This window comes from Urocitellus parryii, chromosome 3 (assembly GCF_045843805.1).
Source record: "Urocitellus parryii isolate mUroPar1 chromosome 3, mUroPar1.hap1, whole genome shotgun sequence".
NCBI lineage: Eukaryota > Metazoa > Chordata > Mammalia > Rodentia > Sciuridae > Urocitellus > Urocitellus parryii.
This window is the reverse complement of record NC_135533.1, coordinates 82,872,487-82,884,695: the sequence shown is the minus strand read 5'-3', so window position 1 is coordinate 82,884,695 and position 12,209 is coordinate 82,872,487. Positions and strand designations below refer to the sequence as shown.

At 37.5% G+C, this 12,209-nt stretch overlaps 1 protein-coding gene across 1 annotated transcript in view; it reads left to right on the top strand.

Moving 5' to 3' along the window:
* Positions 1–12,209, top strand: part of Osbpl3 (oxysterol binding protein like 3) — a 144,598-nt gene that overhangs the window by 48,995 nt on the left and 83,394 nt on the right. The window lies entirely within an intron of this gene.

Genomic DNA, 12,209 nt, shown 5'->3' with positions numbered 1-12,209 from the left:
GATGACCCTGGTGGACATTGTGTTAAGTGAAATAAGTCGGTCACAAGAGTACAAACACTGCATGACTCCGATTATATATTTGAAATAGTCACATTCTGAAAAGCAGAGAGTAAAATGGTGTTTGCCAGAGACTGGTGGGGGGATGGGGGAAGGAAGCAATGTGAAGTTTTTTGTTGTTGTTCGCCTTTACAACACTGGGGATCAAACCCAGGGCACTCTACCACTAAGTTATACTCCCAGACCTTTTTACTTTGAGACATGGCCTTGCCAAATTGCTGAGGCTGGCCTTGCACTTGAGATCCTCCTGCTTCAGCCTGAAGAGTAGCTGGGATTATAGGAGTGTGCTGCCACCCTAGTTCATGGTACTGTATTATACACTTGAAAGCTGTGAATTTCATATTGTGTTCTGACCATAATAAAATAACAAATTATCTATCACATATTTATTATATTTAAGTATATAAAATATATTGAATGATTATATATTTGATATTAAAAATACATTTAAATATATATTTACTGTTTTATCTATATAATACAGTATGTCATGTAATATAAATATACATTTATGTATTTATTTCACACATAAATATATAAGCAGGAGCTAGCACAGTGAACTGCCAGGCTCATAGTCCAGGAGGCCCTGAGGAGTGCTACATGGGCATGCTGAATCATGTCTGCAGAGTTGACATCAGGAGTGAACTGATGCTTACCAGAAGTGGTCAAAAGTCAGAAAACAGTTTTGCAAACATGTACAGATCCAGATGCACAAGTAAAAGATAAGTTTGTGGACTTTACCTTATGACAAAACATCAAGAGTTAAAAGGATTGTTCCCCTCTCCCTTATTTTCTGTCTCTTTTCTAAGGAGAGGTGCTAATTGCGGAAAGCAGGCTAACCTCAGGAGTCAAGGGGTGAACTCCATAACAGGGAAGGGGTAGATGTGCATCCAGCAGAGTCCAGACACACAGCAGGGATGGAGTTAACCTGTCTTTTCGGAACTTCTGATGGTAAACTGTGAGGGGTTTGAGATAGATATTGGAATCCTCAAATGGATGAATGCTGTGATGATGATTAGAAAGAGAAAGAAATTTCTGAAATCCCTACACCAATTATTCTCAACCCTAATTGTACACTGGAATTTACTGAGGAGTTTTTATAAGATACTGCTGCCCAGGTCCTGGCCCCAAGTTTTTGATTGACATGATATAAGCCTAAAGACATTTTTTTAAAAACTTTTTTTAGTCCTTGGTAGAATCTGTCTGTCTATCTATCTATCTATCTATTTATCTATCTATCTATCTTTCTGCAGTGCTGAGAATCAGACCCAGTGCCTCACACATGCTAGGCAAGAGCTCTACCACTGAGCTACACCCCCAGCCCAAGCCTGAAGACATTCTGACAGGCATCCAGAGGTCAGAATCATAACTCCATACTGATGGATTCTGTCCATCTGCTGCAAAATTCTTGAGTGCATTATTACTAAATAAGTGAGTTCACATGTAGGAAGGGACTCAGTTTAGGTTAAGACAAGATGTGCAGAATTACCCTAGTTTCCTTTTATGGTTAGGTTACTAGATCATAAAAATACCACAGATGGAGCATGTCTTATTTCTTCAAGTTTATAGGGGGGAGGGTCATTCTCCGGCCCAGGAACTTGTCTCAGGTAGGATCTGTATGGAAAAAAAAATCCCAATATCACAGGGTTGATTGATTATTTATTTATTTTTAATAATTTCTCTCATTGTAGGTCAAGGACATAAACCCAGAGGTCAGTATAGGAAAATCAATTCTTAAAGATTGGAAGATTCAACCCTTGGATGATCTGGCTAGAGCTAGGTGTACACATTACCTTTTAGACCATGTAATGGTGGCTCTTAACCCTGGTTCTGCACCATAATCACCTGTGAGGGGTTGGAAACACCAAAACCTGGCCCCACCATAGATTTCAAGGTAATAAAGATATTAGGGATGTGGCCTAGTCATCAGCATTTTTAAAGTTTTCTATATAATTCCAATATGTAGTCAGTGTTGTGATGCATGCTCAACAAAGTGTGGACAATACAGAGAGAAAGCATTTGAATCTTTAGGCTCTTAACCGCTGTCTTCGCAAGGGAAAGCAATTACTGTAAAAATGTTCTGTCAGGGAGTTGTTTGTCCTTAATGGTATGGGAGTGGAAACTTCTTTGGATTCTGAGCTTCAGTCTTCATCCCCCACAACAGTCAGATATTGGTTCTCTCTACCAGACCATTGATCCTGATCTGCCAGTGCTTCACACAGAGGTCCCGGGTCACTTGTATGTATCTGAGGTTATTATAATTAGAACATTCTAGAAATTTCTGATCCTGAATCCCTGGTCTGAGGCACTGGAAGCCAAATAACCAAAGCTCTACTTCTGATCATGTAATGTTTTTGAGATCAAGGTGTTTCAGAGGCTGCCATTTCTAAAAAGGTATATATCTAGTATTAGAATAATTCCTTTTACCATAAACCAGAAATGGATATCCCATTATCAATTTTTTTAGTGGTAATTCAGGACATAATTTATTTCTCCATTTTGCTGAGAAATTGAAAATTAATTAGAACTATGTGCCTCGTGATCTTCATGAGAGTTATTTTCAAACCAAACCAAGTATAGACCCCCAGATCTAGTGGATTAATAAATAGCTATTTTCTATGCCACTGTTCCCAATCTACTAGTTGACATTAAGTTGCTTTTAAAAACATCCAAAGGTGATGAATTATGTGGCTTTTAAATTTCTGCATTTGCCTTCATCCAAAGTAAGCATGCTGTTTTAATGATTTAAAAAGTCTGTTCACACTTGTGGTATGGATTTGGGAAAATGTTAATATATTGGCAGATACAGATATTTTAAAATTCTATAGAATCCTTAATTGTTTTTGTTTGAAAGAGGGGCATAAGTTCTTATCTTGGGCTGCATATGCCAGGAGAGGAGAAAATGGAATTCACATCTGTTGGGTGGTTATTCTACTCATTGTTTTCATTTTCTCATTTAATCCTCACAATTTCCTGAGAAGTAGATATTATTATTTCCCATTTTATACAGGAAAAAAGGATACCAGGGCATTTGTCAAGGTGCAGAGTTTGTAATAAGGAAGCACCAATTCAGACCAGGTCTGGCCCCTTCCCAACGTACATATGTGGTATATCTATATCTATCTATCTATCTATATCTATATCTATCTATATCTATATCTATATCTATCTATCTATCTATCTATCTATCTATCTATCTATCCTTTCCATCTTTTTCCAAATGGTGTCTTCTAAGTGAAACTTTTTATTTAAAAAAAAAATCTTAACACAGAAATGGCAGGAGAAATCAAACAGGTCAGAACTCTAATATATACTAACAAAATTTATACTGTCTGATAATTAGAGGGAGGTTATATTTGTTTGCATTTGTGCTGAAAAATGTAATCCTTTTAACCATGATAATTGGATTTTTGTAACTGCAGGTATTATTATTATTATTATTTTAGAAATCATCTCAATCATCTCAACTATGATTGAATTGCAGATATACAGGTTAAGCTACTACCTAAAGCTCCCATAACTAAGAACTCTCAGATGTCTATTTTGAACAGAATAAAATGTTTTTCATCACAAAAAAATCTTAAAATCAACCTGTGCCATACATTGATTGCCATTTATTCTTCCCCATTTTTTATATCTCTTTTATTAATTTTTTTAAATTTATACATGACAGCGGAATGCATTACAATTCATATTACACATATAGAGTACAATTTTTTATATCTCTGGTTGTATACAAAGTAAATTCACACCAATTCGTGTCTTCATACATGTACTTTGGATAATCATGACCATCACATTCTACCATCATTTCTAACCCCATGTCCCTCCCTTCCCCTCCCACCCCTCTGCCCTATCTAGAATTCGCCTATTCCTCCCATGCTCCTGCTCCCTACCCCACTATGAATCAGCCTCCTTATATCAGAGAAAACATTCGGCATTTGGTTTTGGGGGATTGGCTAACTTCACTTAGCATTATCTTCACCAACTCCATCCATTTACCTGAAAATGCCATGATTTTATTCTCTTTTATTGCTGAGTAATATTCTATTGCATATAAATACCACATTTTTTTTATCCATTCATCTACCGAAGGGCATCTAGGTTGGTTTCACAATTTAGCTCTTGTGAATTGTGCTCCTATAAACCTTGATGTGGCTATGTGCCTGTAGTATGCTGTTTTTAAATCCTTGGGGATAAATAAATAAATCCTTTGGGGAAGAGAGAGAGCTGGTAAATGGTGGTTTCATTCTCAATTTTCCAAAGAATATCCATACTGCTTTCCATATTTATGGGCTGCACCAATTTGCAGTCCCACCAGCAATGTATGAGTGTGCCTTTTCCCCACATCCACACCAACACTTATTGTTCTTTGTATTCATAATAGCTGCCATTCTGACTGGAGTGAGATGAAATCTTAGAGTGGTTTTGATTTGCATTTCCCTAATTACTAGAGATATTGAACATTTTTTCATATATTTGGTGATTGATTATATATCATCTTCTGAGAAGTGTGTTTAGGTCCGTGGCCCCATTATTGATTGGATTATTTGTTTTCTTGGTGTTAAGATTTTTGAGTTCTTTATATATCCTAGAGATTAGTGTTTTATCTGATGTGTGAGAGGTAAAAATTTGCTCCCAAGATGTAGGCTCTCTGTTCACCTCACTGATTGTTTATTTTGCTGAGAAGAAGCCTTTTAGTTTGAATCCATCCCATTTATTGATTCTTGATTTTAATTCTTGCACTATAGAAGTCTCATTAAGGAAGTTGGGGCCTAATCCGACATGACAGAGATCAGGGCCTACTTTTTCCTTCAGTTAGAAGCCGAGTCTCTGGTTTTATCCCTAGGTCCTTGATTCATTTTGAGTTGAGTTTTGTGCATGGTGAGAGTTTTGTGCATGGTCATTTTGATGCATATGGACTTCCAGTTTTCCCAGCACCATTTGTTAAAGATGCTATCTTTTCTCCAATGCATGTTTTTGGTGCCTTTGTCTAATTTAAGATAATCGTAATTTTGTGGGTTAGTCTCTGTGTCCTGTATTCTGTACCATTGGTCTACCAGTCTGTTTTGGTGCCAATAACATGCTGTTTTGGTTACTATTGCTCTGTAGCATAATTTAAGTTTTGGTATAGTGATGCCACCTGCTTCACTCTTCCTATTGTGGGTCTCTTATTTTTCCAGATGAATTTCATGACTGCTTTTTCCATTTCTATGAGGAATGCCATTGGGATTTTGATTGGAATTGCATTAAATCTATACAGTGCTTTTGGTAGTATGGTCATTTTGACAATATTAATTCTGCCTATCCAAGAGCAAGGTAGATCTTTCCATCTTCTAAGGTCTTCTTTGATTTCTTTCTTTAATGTTCTTTAGTTTTCATTGCATAGATCTTTCACCTCTTTCATTAAGTTGATTCCCAAGTATTTTATTTTTTTTTAAAGGCTATTGTAAATGGGGTAGTTTTCCTCATTTCCCTTTCTGAGGATTTGTCACTGATACACAGAAATGCCTTTGATTTATGAGGATTGATTTTATATCCTGCTACTTTGCCTAATTCATTTACTAGTTCTAGAAGTTTTACAGTGGAATTTTTTTGGGGGTCTTCTAGGTATAGAATCATGTCATCAGCAAATAGTGCTAATTTGAGTTTTCCTTTTCCTATGTGTATCCTCTTAATTTCTTTCATCTGTCTAATTGCCCTGGCCAGTGTTTCAATAACTATGTTAAGTAGAAGTGGTGAAAGAGGGCATATCTGTCTTGTTCCAATTTTTAGAGGGAATGCCTTCAACTTTTCTCCATTTAGAATGTTGTTGGCCTGGAGCTTAGCATAGATAGCCTTTAAGATGCTAAGATATGTTCCTGTTATCCTTAATTTTTCTAGTGTTTTGAACATGAAGGAGTGCTGTATTTTGTCAAATGCTTTTTCTACATATATTGATATGATCGTATGATTCTCATCTTTAAGTCTATTGATGCGATGAATTACGTTTATTGATTTCCATATGTTGAACCAACCTTGCATCCCTGGGATGAACCCCACTTGATCATGGTGCACTATCTTTTTGATATGTTTTTGTACTCGATTTGCCAGAATTTTATTGAGAGTTATTACATTGATGTTGATTAGAGATATTGGTCTGAAGTTTTCTTTTTTTAATGTGTTTTTGCCTGGTCTTGGAATCAGGGTGATATTGTCCTCATAGAATGAGTTTGTAAGTGCTGCCTCTTTTTCTATTTCTTGAAATAAATTGAAGAGTAATGGTATTAGGAAAGTTCATCGCATGGAGTTCATCCTTAAAGGAAGAAAAAGTCAACAAATAAATGACCTAACATTACATCTCAAAGACCTAGAAAAAGAATAACAAATCTACACCAAAAGCAGAAGACAGGAAATAATTAAAATCAGAGCTAAAATCTTGAAACAAAAGAAACAATTGAAAAAATTAACAGAACAAAAAGTTGGTTCTTTGAAAAAATACCAAGAAAATCCCAGGACCAGATGGATACACAGCCGAGTTCTACAAGACCTTTAAAGAACTAATACCAATATCCATTTTTTTAAAAAATAGAAATCCTAGTGGGAGCCCCAGGATGGTAGATCTTTGAAAGTCTGTGCCTATTGTCTTTCAACTGAAACACCAAGTTTCACCAGGGCCTGGCCCATCACTTATCACAGCTGTAGGTGTCAATGGTAGAAACGACCCAGTTCATCTCTGGGTTTTGCCTTGGCCTAAGTGCTTCTGGTTTTTCACACTGGGCATGGTAGCCTCCTAGATTTAGAGGAAAGGGATAGTTATAAGTCTTCTACTCTTGAACCTGGTGTTGTGTTGGCATAAAAGCAAGTCTCCAAACTCAATTTCACCACACATCAAATACTTGTAATAGACAGATTGCACAAAAGCAGCCATAAAACCTTTTCAGTCCCTCCAGGCACATTAACAAGGACTTGCAGGAGAGATTTACTGGGCAAAGCCCAGCTGGTCCAGGAACTGTCTGGAGAAGCTGTAAATGATTTAAATATATGTGTATATATATATATATATATATATATATATATATATATATATTTGATTTGGAAGGAAGGTAGTCATGCACTTGAAAATGTACATAAATGTATGTGCACTTAAGAGCTGTGCACTTTACCATATCAAAGTTATACCTCAGAAGACTGGTGGAAATAAATTATCATCCTGAAGTTATTCACAGTCTGTGAGCAGGGAAGCTTTTCTATTTTGTTCAAACCAGCAAACTCCTTGAATTAGAGGTTTGCCATTGAAGGGTCACTGGGCAGGGATGAGAACCACACACTCTTTCATAAGCACTCACCTCATCATCTTAGATCCCTGAATCAGTGACCTGGGATCCTGTCCCCACACTCCTCTGAAGAAATGTTGTCATTATCATTTTTCTAAGTTAGCACAGTGAAGATGGCTACTTGGAATAGAAGACACCCCTTCTTTTGAGGACTCCTGCCAAGTCCTTTGTCCTTCAAAGTCTTCTATGGTGGATTCAATGGCTGCCTGTGTCCTAGTGGCCACCTTGGTGCCTGGGATACCTCATACTTGGGCTACTGCTGCCCTCCTTCTTTATTCTGCCCCATTTAATTGTAACGTTTTCCTGGCACTCAACTTCTTTTGCCCTTTAAAATGGCCTCATGTGGCCATTTTAACTAAATTTCTGTTGATGAGACTAGCAGAAAGATTTGGGGGTTGAAATAGATGCATTTTCCTGGGCAATAATACAGGGCTCTGCCCTGGAGATGGATATGGGAAGAGCTTCCCTGGAGGAGGAGAGGGAGGCTGCAGTGCTGGCAGAGGCCTTAACCCTAAATGCCAACTTGGATGAGAACCAGTTTGGCCTGTGCACAACCTTGTAGTTATTCTCTCTGAAGTTGGCAAGGCCAAGAGATAAAGAAGACCCTTTTTATCAGTTGCCTTTAAGGGAGGGTTTGGGGGTGGCAGTTGTGCTGTTTCTGCTTTGGCACAGTTTCAGAATTCCTGTGACTTTCGCTTCACTGCTCAGTTCTCTCACCCTGTTTCATAATTCACACACTCTTCTTGCCCCATACTCTTCCTTATCAGAGCTTCAGCTGCAAAGAAAACAAAACAAAAAACCTGCCCACACAAACAGAAATCCTCATCCACCTTGTATATGTTGTAGCAATGGTGGCAGACACACACACACACACACACACACACACACACACACACTCACATTCTCAGTCATTCATGGTTTCTCTCAAGTTGTTTTTTCTCTTCCTTGCAACAGCAGCAGCCAACACTGTTATTAAATTAATATATCTTTGCAGCTTCTTTTATCAGTTTTAAACTAGATTAATTTGCTCCTAATTCAGGTACCCTTAGTGATGTTCTCATAAGTAAAGCTTGCTTTATGGAGAGACTGACGTTACTTTGCTGCTTTTATTCTTATTTATGATTGGATCCAACATGTAATAGATACAGATTGTGGGGGTGGAGGTTTGAGGGGGTGTTTGGTGGAGAGAGTTAGATGGCAGTGGACTTCTATGGCTATAGGTACCTTAATTTTCTTTCTGAGATTTAGATATTTCTCCTCATTGTTTTGGTTTGAGCTTATGGCTTTAACATACTCATTTTTAAAGATCTAAATATCAGAGAAGGCATAGGTATTTTAGTATTTAATAATTAACCAAAAGTTTGGTATCTAACTAGCTGGTTCCTGGACAGTTATTTGATATTATTTATTTAGGTACTGGCTATTGAACCCAGGGTGATCAACCACTAAGCTATATCTCCAGCCCTTTTTATTTTTTTGAGGCAGGGTCTCACTATGTTGCATAGGGCCTCAATAAGTTGCTGAGGCTGGCTTTGAACTTGCGATCCTCCTGCCTCAGCCTTCCAAACTGTTGGGATTACAGGCTGAGCCACTGCCCCTGGCTCTTCTTTTAAAATTACACTCAGTAAACACAGTAACTGGATGGATTAAATAAATTTTTTTAGCATTATTAATATGCATGGGAAAGTTGTAGAACTTACTGGAACTTAGTGTGTTAAATAAATATCCCTGGCCTTCTGAAGCCAAAACTAAATATATTAGTTACCCTTAACCCTTACATTGTGGATGGAGGTGGTAATTCTGGAGTTTCTCCTCTCTGATAAGCGAGAAGGCCTCCATCAGATAAGACTCTGAGATCTGCAGAGGTGGCAGGTAGTGGCCCAGGTGACCACTTGTAAGGGGTATTCCCTGTCCTTCCTGGTCACTGCCTTTGCCACCCTAGGTTGCCATCTGGGAGGTTGGTATTGTGCTATAGAAAGGAATTGGGCAGGGGTGGGGGGGTTGCCTCTGGCTCATGATATTCTCCCTCCTATATCTTTCTCCCCAGCTTCCAGGTCTCCAAGATGGGGTAACAGCTGTTATCACCATACCTGGCTAATTTGGGTCTTGCCAGTTTCCAGGACCATGGCTAAAGGACTAGGATAGTGCCCTGATTCAGCCTCTAGCCAGCTGTGTGATTGGGCAGATGACAATTTCACAGAGACTCAATTGTCTTCTCCATATAGAGATAATATTCTCCCATCAGCCTGTTGGTTAAATGAAACAGCATTTGTGGGAGTCCTTAATGTAGTGCTTGGCAGTAGGTTGTATGGAGTCAATAGTCATTCTTTTAATTATTGATATGCTAATAGATGTGGAAATTTCTGCTTGTCCCCACAGTTTTTGTTATATCATGTTACAGATTTTTTTTTTTTTCTAGAAGAAAAGCCTTTGGGAGAACACATCTCCAAAGCACAGGGATTTTGTTTTGTTTCAAAAAAAATTTTTTTTCAATGTTCTTGCTTGTTGTTTTAAATTTTTTTTATTTTATTTATTCTAATTTGTTATATATGACATCAGATTGCAATTCGATTCATATTGCACAAATAGAGCACAATTTTTCATGTCTCTGGTTGAACACAAAGAGTCACACCATTCATGTGTTCATACATGTACTTAGGGTAATGATGTCCATCTCATTCCACCATCTTTCCTACCTCCATGCCCCCTCCCTTCCCCTCCATTCCCTTTGCCCTATCTGAAGTTTGTGTATTCCTCCATGCTCTGCCCCCCCCATCTCCATTATTAATCGGCATCTTTATATCAGAGAAAATATTCGGTATTTGGTTTTTTGGGATTGGCTTACTTCACTTTGCATTATATTCTCCAACTCCATCTATTTACCTGTAAATTCCATGATTTTATTCTCTTTTAATGCTGAGTAATATTTCATTGTGTATATATACACATTTTCTTTATCCATTCATCTACTGAAGGGTATCTAGGTTTGGTTCCACAATTTATTTATTGTGAATTGTGCTGCTATAAACATTGATGCGGTTGTGTCCCTGTAGTATGCTGTTTTTAAGTCTTTTGAGTAAAAACTGAGGAGTGGGATAGCTGGGTCAAATGGTGGTTCCATTCCCAGTTTTCCAAGGAATCTCCATATTGCTTTCCATATTAGCTGCACCAATTTGCAGTCCCACCAGCAATGTATGAGTGTATCTTTTTCCCCACATCCTCGACAACACTTCTTGTTGTTTGTATTCTTAAATAGCTGCCATTCTGACTGGAGTGAGATGAAATTTTAGAGTAGTATTGATTTGCACTTCTCTAATTGCTAAAGATATTGAACATTTTTTCATATATTTGTTGATTGATTGTATATCATCTTCTGAGAAGTGTCTGTTTAGGTCCTTGGCCCATTTATTGATTGGGTTATTTGTTTTCTTGGCGTTAAGATTTTTGAGTTCTTTACATATCCTAGAGATTAGTGCTCTATCTGATGTGCATGTGATAAAAACTTGCTCCCATTCTGTAGGCTCTCTATTCACTTCACTGATTGTTTCTTTTGCTGAGAAGAAGCTTTTTGGTTTGGATCCATCCCATTTATTGATTCTTGATTTTAATTCTTGCGCTATAGGAGTCTTAAGTGGGGGCGTAATCTGACATGATGGAGGTTTGGGTAGTGTCTCTGGTTTGATTTGTAGGTCTTTGATCCACTTTGAGTTTTGCGCAAGGTGAGAGATAGGGGCTTAATTTCATTTTGTGGCATATGGATTTCCAGTTGTCCCAGAACCATTTGTTGAAGAGGCTATCTTTTCTCCAATGTATGTTTTTGATGCCTTTGTCTAATATAAGATAACTGTATTTATGTGGGTTTTTCTCTGAAAACAAAGGGATTTTTTAAAATTGTAGTTTCATATGCCCAATGTTAAATTCATCTTTTCAACAACTTTCAAGGGTATAATTTAGTGACACTTAGTACTATTACAATATTGTTCACCTGCCACAACTATCTATTTCAAGAACATTTTCATCATCCCCAAAGGAAACTCCAGTAAGCCGTCATCACACCCCCCACACACACCCATGTGACCACTAATCACCCTCCTGTCTCTACAGATTGCTGACTCTGGATATGTCATATAAATAGAAACGTGTAATATGTGGTCTTTTGTGTCAGGCTTGTTTCATTGAGCATGGTGTTTCAAGGTTCACCTGTGTTAAAATGTGTATCCTTTCAATATCTGAATAATTTTACATTGTATGACTTTCCCAGATTTAGTTCCTCATTCATCATTTGATGTACGTTTGGATCATTTCCACATTTGGCTATTGTGAATAACGTGGCCATGAGAAGTAGTCTACAAGTTTTTCTTTGAATTCCTGTTTTCAGGTTTTTTGGATACATACCTAGACATGGACTTGCTGGATCATATGATAATTCTATGTTTACATTTTTGAGTAACCACCAAACTGTTTTTTGCTATGGATGTACCAATTTCTGTTCCCACCAGCAATACCTAAGAGTTCCAATTTCGCCACACCCTTCCCAACACTGGTTTTTACCTTTCTTTTAAAAATTATAGCTATCATAGTAGATGTGAAGTGATGTCTCATTGTGGCTTGGGATTTTTTATGATACTGATTTTGTATGTGTCTCAAATTTCCATATTAACCTTCTTAAGCCTGTTGTCTTACAGAACTGCATGAAGAACCACCTATACAAAATTACCCATAAGAGGAAAGTGTGAAACATTTTTCCTTGATAGCCTGTACCTAAGCATCAAGGCTTTGTCATGTGTAATATGAAGACACTTACATGATTTACTAGAGAAGACATTTAGGTCTCTG